This window comes from Haematobia irritans, chromosome 2 (genome assembly GCF_050003625.1).
Source record: "Haematobia irritans isolate KBUSLIRL chromosome 2, ASM5000362v1, whole genome shotgun sequence".
NCBI lineage: Eukaryota > Metazoa > Arthropoda > Insecta > Diptera > Muscidae > Haematobia > Haematobia irritans.
Genome location: NC_134398.1, coordinates 119,710,763 through 119,720,214, shown reverse-complemented (window position 1 = coordinate 119,720,214; position 9,452 = coordinate 119,710,763).

Sequence of the window (9,452 nt, the reverse complement as noted above, 5' to 3'; positions counted from 1 at the left end):
AAAAATTGGTTGAAAGGAAACGCCCCCTACCCGACGTTTGTTAAGCCGGTCCGTTTTACATCTGCATAACCGCCCTATTTCAGTATATACACGAAAAAGCAAGTAGTCCGATTTTTTTTGTAATGTACGAGACACGTGTGTGGAAACCATGGAGTGATTAATCAGTACTTCAGTTTTTGTGCCAGACTTCCCCTGACCCTACATGCAAAAAAATAATTCTTTCCTCCCAAACGAAATTTTAGACAAACAAAGTTCTTTTCTCATTTGCTTTTCGCTGTAAGGAAGTGTATTTGGGAGAAAAGTATATACTTTTTGTGATAAACGTTTATTCTTTTCCAGGATGTAAAAACAAATTTATAAGGACAAATTAAAAAAAATGAATTTCCCTCTAATTGCATTTTCCCTCACATCTTTCTCACATCCACGATGGTTTTTAGTTCTTAACACCTTTTCCTGTGATACCAACAATGTAGAAGAAATTATACGATTTTATAAATTTTTAAATTTTTTTTACCTTTCGCCTGGACGGAGAATCGAACCGCGGACCATGCACTTTGTAAGCCAACACACTAACCACTGAGCTATGTACCTGTTATGGTCATCAATAGATAAATATCCATATAAGTTATATTTATATAGCATAGCTTGCGGCGCCCACGAACCGAATAAACAAAGTTTATTTAACAGAAACAAATATTTAGTTTGGCACCGTGGTGCAGTGGTTGCTACGTCCGACTTGCATGCCAAGGGTCGTGGGTTCGATCCCTGCTTCGACCAATTTTTTTTCTTTTACATATATTCCAGATATGTTCGGAAGATTCCGAAAAAATGTTCAACATTACATTGTAGTATATTAAACTTTGAACTGTAAAATGTGTCTTATTAAAGACCTAAAGTCAGAAAAGAACAGTGTTTGATATAAACAAAATGGACTGTGTTGTTGTTTCAAAAATAACTTTTTCTATTGAAAAAATAAAAATTTTGTAACAAACGAATTTTTTTGGTGATAAAAGTTTAAAATTTTCGAAGCAATTCAAAAAACTCTAACAAAAGAAAAACGTTTTCGGTACACGTTTTCCAAACGTTTTTTTTTTCTTTGCGTGTACTCTTTAAAAAGTTAAAATCTTTTCGAATTTGTTTTCAGATCGAAGGATATGGTTGACTAAAATAACGAAAATATGCTTCGGTAGGCGCAGCGAAGCGGGCTGGGTTACGCTAGTCGTTCATAAAATTTGCGTTGTTGTTTTTGAATCTTTATATAAAGACAAAATGATTCAAAAGTCAGAGACGTCTTTCAAGATTTTATTTTATATTTTCTTATATATTCGTGTTTCCTTGTATGAAGTGCGAAAACCCGAAAATCGAAAATTAAATGTATCCTTGGTGTAATTCGTCACTTTCCTCTGGCTTGGTTAGGTTAAGTGGCAGTTTCAGGCTCAATTAGGTACATTGTGATACCACATCAACTAAAAGTACCTATTGCATACCAGACATACCGGTATAAAGTGAACGTCAAGATACAAATGTCTTGATGGGGAACATTTGTTGTGAACGAGCCCTTATTTTTTTTTTGTTTGCTATGACATCTGTGAAAATATTTAGTGTATATGAAGTAATTGAACATCATATTTTTTCATCATGTTAAAAATGTCGAATTCGGTACCAGAAAGTGACGATTTGCGGAAAACATTAATTTTTTGCTTTCATTTGAAGAAAAGTACTGCAGAGTCGCATCGATTGCCTGTCGAGGTATATGGTGATCAAGCTCTATCAGAAGCAACATGCAAAAGATGGTTTCAACGGTTCAGAAATAATGATTTTGATGTAAGACATGAAGAACGCGGAAGACCACCAAAAAAGTTTGAAGACGCCGAATTGGATGGAGATGACACGTTGAGTCAAAAGCAAATGACAGCAATATTAAAGTTTGCACAGCAAACAATTTTAAAAGCTATGGGAAAGATCCAAATGTGTGGAAATGGGTGCCACATGAAAAAACGCTCATTTCATACCGGTATACTTGGTATAGGTACTTATAGTTTTTACCGTCGAACCCAGATTATTATTTTCTTCTATTGAACCAACCTGATTGTTCCAAAAACATTAGGAGACTGCTTAAATTAACATTTTTCACGTCCGCCAGTAATCTAAAGCTATATGCCCCTAAAGTTCGCTTACGCCTTATACAAAATGCAGGACACTCACACAAGAGGTGTTTAATTGATTCCTTTTCCTCCGCATCATGACAGCTCATGCAGTAGTCATTATACTTCGCGCCAATAGTTTTTGCAAACTCGCCTATCAGGCAGCGACCCGTTATGGCAGATATCGGGAGTGATATCTGACGTCTTGAGAACACTAACATATCTAGCGTGCGGTTTGAGTTTAGATGGGACCATATTTGCTTAGTGTCGTTGCAACCCTTGCAATTCTCCCATCGAACATTTGCCATCACAACAGCCTTCTCACGCAGTAAGAGCTTGCACGCTTCGCAATTCCCCGGTATGTGGTCAGGCACCTATATTAGGTGAATATTGTATTGCTCAGTCATCTCGTCAAGAGATTTGCGGCAGTCGATGGCCGCTTTGGAGTTAAGGAACACAGAGTCCTGTCTGAGAATTTATAAATGGCAACATTTGTTGGAACATTACCTCTCAGCCAATTCGCCACCTCTTTTATTGAAATATTTCAGTCTGAAAAGCACTATAGTAATCGTTTCGCTATTTTAAGTTCCAGGTCTTTAGAATATATTCCGAAACCCACTTGTCCATCCAATTTGGAGCCATCGGTGTAGAAATCTATATAAAGCTTATTCCCCGGGGTCTGTGTTTCGAACTTTTTGTCGAAAAGCAGTTTCTCCAAAGTCTAATCCACTAAATATGGCAAATCTTTTTCGAGGACCGAGCTGTGACCGTGCCTTTTTTCCGACCACAGCGCTAGCTCGCGCAACCATACAGCGAAAACGAAATCTTTGGAAATGTGGAAGTTTTCTTTTCAGTGTAGGAAAGCAACTTATTCTTTGCCAAGTGGAACAATTTCTTATTTAATCATCATTGAGTCAGACTAAAAATTCGACATAGTACAGCCTGTGATTGTTTGGTCCCTTTCCAGTTGGTCGATGGAGATCACAACTTGAAAATCCCTGAAAATGGCAGCCACCACCTTTTTTCGGTTAGTCAGTGTAGATCACTCCTTGTGAATCTCAGAAAATTTTGCTCATTACACGCAGAGAGGGAATATGATCACCTCAAACGTCTTTCAAGAGGAAAATGTTCTTTTTGTATGAGGTACATGTAGGGATGCCAGACGTGCTCTTTTAAAGAGCACATGTGCTCTTTTTTACAAAATGTGCTTTTAAAACAAGATAGGCCAAAAGAGCACACAAAAGTGGTGTATTTTTAGTTAAGTACTCTTTTTGTGCACATTAGATGCATCACAAAAAATATTACTCCAACGCGATTCAATAAATGGTAAAAGTAAACTGAATATACGTAAATGTCACACTACGAGATTTTCCTACGCCTTTATTTTCTAATTAAATAGTGTTTTACTTTATATAATATCGGAGTCGAAGAAGAGCACGCTGATGTTGCTTCTTCACTTTGTACTCTATTCTAAACGTAAAGAAACTTCTTTCAATAACATTCTTCAAAAAAACACCAAACAAATGATTTACAAAGTATTGTAAGAAAACAAGTAAGGAAAGTCTAAAGTCGGGCGGGCCGACTATATTATACCCTGCACCACTTTGTAGATCTAAATTTTCGATACCATATCATATCCGTCAAATGTGTTGGGTGCTATATCTAAAGGTTTGTCCCAAATACACACATTTAAATATCACTCGATTTGGACAGAATTTGATAGACTCTTACAAAATCTATAGACTCAAAATTTAAGTTGGCTAATGCACTAGGGTGGAACACAATTTTAGTAAAAAATATGGGAAACATTTAAATCTGAAGCAATTTTAAGGAAACTTCGCAAAAGTTTATTTATGATTTATCGCTCGATATATATGTATTAGAAGTTTAGGAAAATTAGAGTCATTTTTACAACTTTTCGACTAAGCAGTGGCGATTTAACAAGGAAAATGTTGGTATTTTGACCATTTTTGTCGAAATCAGAAAAACATATATATGGGAGCTATATCTAAATCTGAACCGATTTCAATTAAATTTGGCACAAATGACTATATTACTAATTGTACTCCTAGTACAAAATTTCAACCAAAACTCTGGCTTCTGGGGCCATATAAGTCCATATCGGGCGAAAAATATATATGGAAGCTATATCTAAATCTGAACCGATTTCAATAAAATTTGGCACACATGACTATACTACCAATTGTACTCCTTGTGCGAAATTTCAAGCTAATCGGGATAAAACTCTGGCTTCTGGGTCCATATAAGTCCATATCGGGCGAAAGATATATATGGGAGCTATATCTAAATCTGAATCGATTTCAACCAAATTTGGCACGCATAGTTACAATGCTAAATCTACTCCCTGTGCAAAATTTCAACCAAATTGGGCCAAAAATCTGGCTTTTAGGACCATATTAGTCCATATCGGGCGAAAGATATATATGGGAGCTATATCTAAATCTGAACCGATTTCTTCCAAAATCAATAGGGTTCTATTCTGACCCAAATTAGGAACATGTGCCAAATTTGAAGGCAATTGGACTTAAATTGCGACCTAGACTTTGATCACAAAAATGTGTTCGACTCAGGGACCCACCCTGAGCATTATTGCCAAAGACACCATGTGTCTATCTCGTCTCCTTCTGGATGTTACAAACATATGCACTAACTTATAATACCCTGTTCCACAGTGTGGCGCAGGGAATAATTAGCTTGAGTTGAAGGGGTTTATTTTATGTATATGTTATGAACCTTTTTATGTTTAAATGAATTATTATGGAATTAAATGTTTTTATTTTATTTGAAAAAGTGTGCTCTTTTTTTCGTATGTGCTCTTTTTATAAACTGAATGTGCTCTTTTTGCCTCTTCAAAATCTGGCATCCCTAGGTACATGGAACCGTTTTGCTAAATAATTATGTTTGCTCGCCAAATATAAAATGCTTGCCAACATCAAATACGTAATGATCGAGAAAATAACATGGTTACTACAAACAAGTTACATCTTACTCATCCAATAATAACATTTTAGTATAGGAAAATTTTGAATAGGAAAATTTTTATTAAAATAAAGTTCAAAATTTTTGTTCTACAATTTTACTTCTTTAAATTTAGAACACGCATCTTTGACACAATCAAAAAAAAATTACCTTCCCTTAAGGATTTTGGTATTGATTACGAGCCATAGATGCTGCATCTTAAATATAAGGACATGACTAGTCTATGAACTCTAATTAAATAAAGTTCAAACACTATGAACTTTATTTACTTAAAATTCCTTCATTTTACAGAAATGTGTCCTTAATATTGTGTAAATTAAATTTAGTTTTAATCTTTCATATTAGGTCAATATTTTTTCAATGCATTTACCGAATTATAACAAATATATTAATAAGGCTTTTTACAAACAAATAAATGTAACATACAATTCCAAATTATAACAGACACTTCAAAGAAAAGGATGTAGTATTTTCAAAATAAATTTTGTCCTATATTTTCAGGCACAAATTTCAAAAATTAGTGTACTAAATTTCAAGAAGTAAAGTTTTATAAGAAAATTTTAAAACGTTATATTTTTTTCTTTTCTTAATTTTAGAAATTTGTCCTCATTGTTGTGTAAATCTAGAAATTATGCTATGTTTCAAGTAAAAACGTCTTTAAAACATAGTGTTAAAAGAATTTTTGAACGTTAAAAGAATTTTTGTTAAAAGAATTTTTGAACGCCAACTTATCCATAAGAACAAAATAACTTTATTGAAAAGTTGATCGACTTTTGAACATGAACTAAAACTACAAAATAGTTTGTTTCAGTGTATGCCAAGCAAAATTTGCATTCGCATTTTAAAAACATATATTAATATATTGAACTAAATCAAATATAAAAACTATTGTATTAAACTAAATTAAATCACATAAAATAGAAATATTCCAATTATTAACCAGCCTGCACTTCGGTGGGGATTTAATTAAGTCCTTCTAGCGGGCTGATGGTCGTTTATTTCTCGGTGAATTTTTTTTTATGTGGTTTTGCTGCTAATAAAAAATCTTTATGAAATCAATTTTCTAAACCAAACAAACAAATTGTTTAACCAAAAACAATGGCTTACCAAACCGTACCTTTTTCTTTGAAAATCTTCAAGGAAAAATTACCTTTGATCAATCCAAAATATAAAGAGTCCTTTATTGCTTTCCAGCTATTCATCATCATTGATTTCGGCTATCGCTGACAAATAAACAATACTGCCGAATGCCGAAAGGACTAAATCCAATTATAATACCACAAATATTTGGTTAATAAAAACCGCCCGTTCATAACAACAATAAGAAGAATGCACTACCACATAATAGGCGTAGCCAAGAAATGGATGAAATAAGACAAACAGGCCACGGTTAGATACAAAGGAGTATACCAAGGAACATCAAACGTGAGAAAACCAGAAAAAGGTCAGTGTTCGTGTGATATTGAAAAATAAACATAACCCAGAAGATGAGAAATGAGTTCAATGGCATCTTTCACTGAGGCCAACCGTCGCGATAGATTGTGGTTTGGGAAACGGATATCTCTCACACTGACACAGCCCAAAAAAAAACAAGAAAACAATCAGGCACATCTTTTTATCACTTGAAGATCAAGTGGTACTCCGCCTGTTGTTTGTCTGCAGTTCTAGCTCAAGAACCTTCAATAAAATCTTGGAACAAATCAAATGTGATTTTCATTCCGTTATGGTCTTTTAGCTGTTGCCTTCAAGGAAGAGGGGTAAATAAATGCACTACGAAGGCTAAAAAAATACTAAATGAAAATGTTGCGGCTAAAATGATAAATTTAGCTGAAACAAGTAAGGAAAGTCTAAAGTCGGACGGGGTCGACTATATTATACCCTGCACCACTTTGTAGATCTAAATTTTCGATACCATATCACATCCGTCAAATGTGTTTGGTGCTATATATATATAGGTTTGTCCAAAATACATACATTTATATCACTCGATCTGGACAGAATTTGATAGACTTCTTCAAAATCTATAGACTCAAAATTTAAGTCGGCTAATGCACTAGGGTGGAACACAATTTTAGTAAAAATATATGGGAAACATTTAAATCTGAAGCAAGTTGAAGGAAACATCGCAAAAGTTTATTTATGATTTATCGCTCGATATATATGTATTAGAAGTTTAGGAAAATTAGAGTCATTTTTACAACGATTTTACAAGGAAAATGTTGGTATTTTGACCATTTTTGTCGAAATCAGAAAAACATATATATGGGAGCTATATCTAAATCTGAACCGATTTCAACCAAATTTGGCACGCATATCTACAATGCTAATTCTACTCCCTGTGTAAAATTTCAACTAAATCGGAGCAAAAAATTGGCCTCTGTGGTCATATGAGTGTAAATCGGGCGAAACCTATATATGGGAGCTATATCTAAATCTGAACCGATTTCAACCAAATTTGGCACGCATAGCTACAATGCTAATTCTACTCCCTGTGCAAAATTTCAATTAAATCGGAGTAAAAGATTGGCCACTGTGGTTTAAATCGGGCGAACGATATATATGGGAGCTATATCTAAATCTGAACCGATTTCAACCAAATTTGGCACGCATAGCTACAATGCTAATTCTACTCCCTGTGCAAAATTTCAATTAAATCGGAGTAAAAGATTGGCCACTGTGGTTTAAATCGGGCGAACGATATATATGGGATCTATATCTAAATCTGAACCGATTTCAATAAAATTTGGCACACTTGACTATACTACTAATTGTACTCCTAGTGCAAAATTTCAACCAAATTGGTGTAAAACTCTGGCGCCTGGGACGGTATTAGTCCATATCGGGCGAAAGATATATATGGGAGCTATATCTAAATCTGAACCGATTTCTTCCAAAATCAATAGGGTTCTATTCTGAGCCAAAATATATACTTGTGCCAAATTTGAAGTCGATTGCACTAAAACTGCGACCTAGACTTTGATTACAAAATGTGTTCACGGACAGACGAACATGGCTATATCGACTCAGGAGCCCACCCTGAGCATTTTTGCCAAAGACACCATGTGTCTATCTCGTCTCCTTCTGGGTGTTGCAAACATATGCACTAACTTAGAATACCCTGTTCCACAGTGTGGCGCAGGGTATAAAAATGCTAAAATGGCCACACTGATCCCAAAAGTAAAATGGAAAACTCAATAAATCGGATATGCATACGAGTACTTATTTTAATTTTATGCTTAAGCAAAGGTCAAAATCTTTAGCTCCAAGTATACAATTTTTTAATGTATTTACACTTTAATAGTATGGGACAACCACACAGAAAAAAATGTGTCTTGTAAATTTGCGGACCATTTTAACTTCCACCCAGTTAAAAAATTTTTCTTATAAAATTTCAGTAAATGTTTTTTAGTTCACTAACTACGAAATGGGAAGGATTTTTCCTTAATTAAATTTCCAACACAGTAGTTAATGCATCGTTGGTTGTATTATAAAAATACATACGCAATATAAAAAATCTTACTACAAAATGTAGACAATTTACGAAGAAAAATTTTTGTATGGAAAAAATTTTTGTAGTAAAAATTAACTTAACCACACCGCCGATTCGTATGATGGCTACCTACAGATTATTTCCCTTTTTATTATATGTTGGAGTGTTTTTCCTCACATTAAAATTTTTTGATAAAGTAGAATAAAAAGTAGTTAATATAATCCTTGAGGGGTGTATGTGATTTTTTATAGATTCCTCGTAAATTTGGAATATATTTTACCTTATCCTGTAGGTTAGGTGGTTGCCCGTTGTATCAGGCTCACTTAGACTATTCAGTCCATAGTGATACCACATTGGTGAACTTCTCTCTTATCACTGAGTGCTGCCCGATTCCATGTTAAGCTCAATGATATGGGACCTCCTTTTTTATAGCCGAGTCCGAACGGCGTTCCACATTACAGAAGCTTTGAAACCCTCAGAAATGTCTCCAGCATTACTGCGGTGGGATAATCCACCGCTGAAAAACTTTTTGGTGTTCGGTCGAAGCAGGAATCGAACCCACGACCTTGTGTATGCAAGGCGGGCATGCTAAGCATTGCACCACGGTGGCTCCCTTATCCTATAGATAGAATATCAACTAATCAATAAATGTGCTACTGGAAAATGAAGTAAGAAGAGAGTAATGAAATCATTGCATCATGTGAGGGAGTTTGTAGAGACATTTTGTGAATATATCGTATGATTGTTTGTGTTTGTTATTGCGCCTTTTATGCTGTTGTTGGTTGTTTTGATTCCAGAGACAGTGTGGATGAATTTCT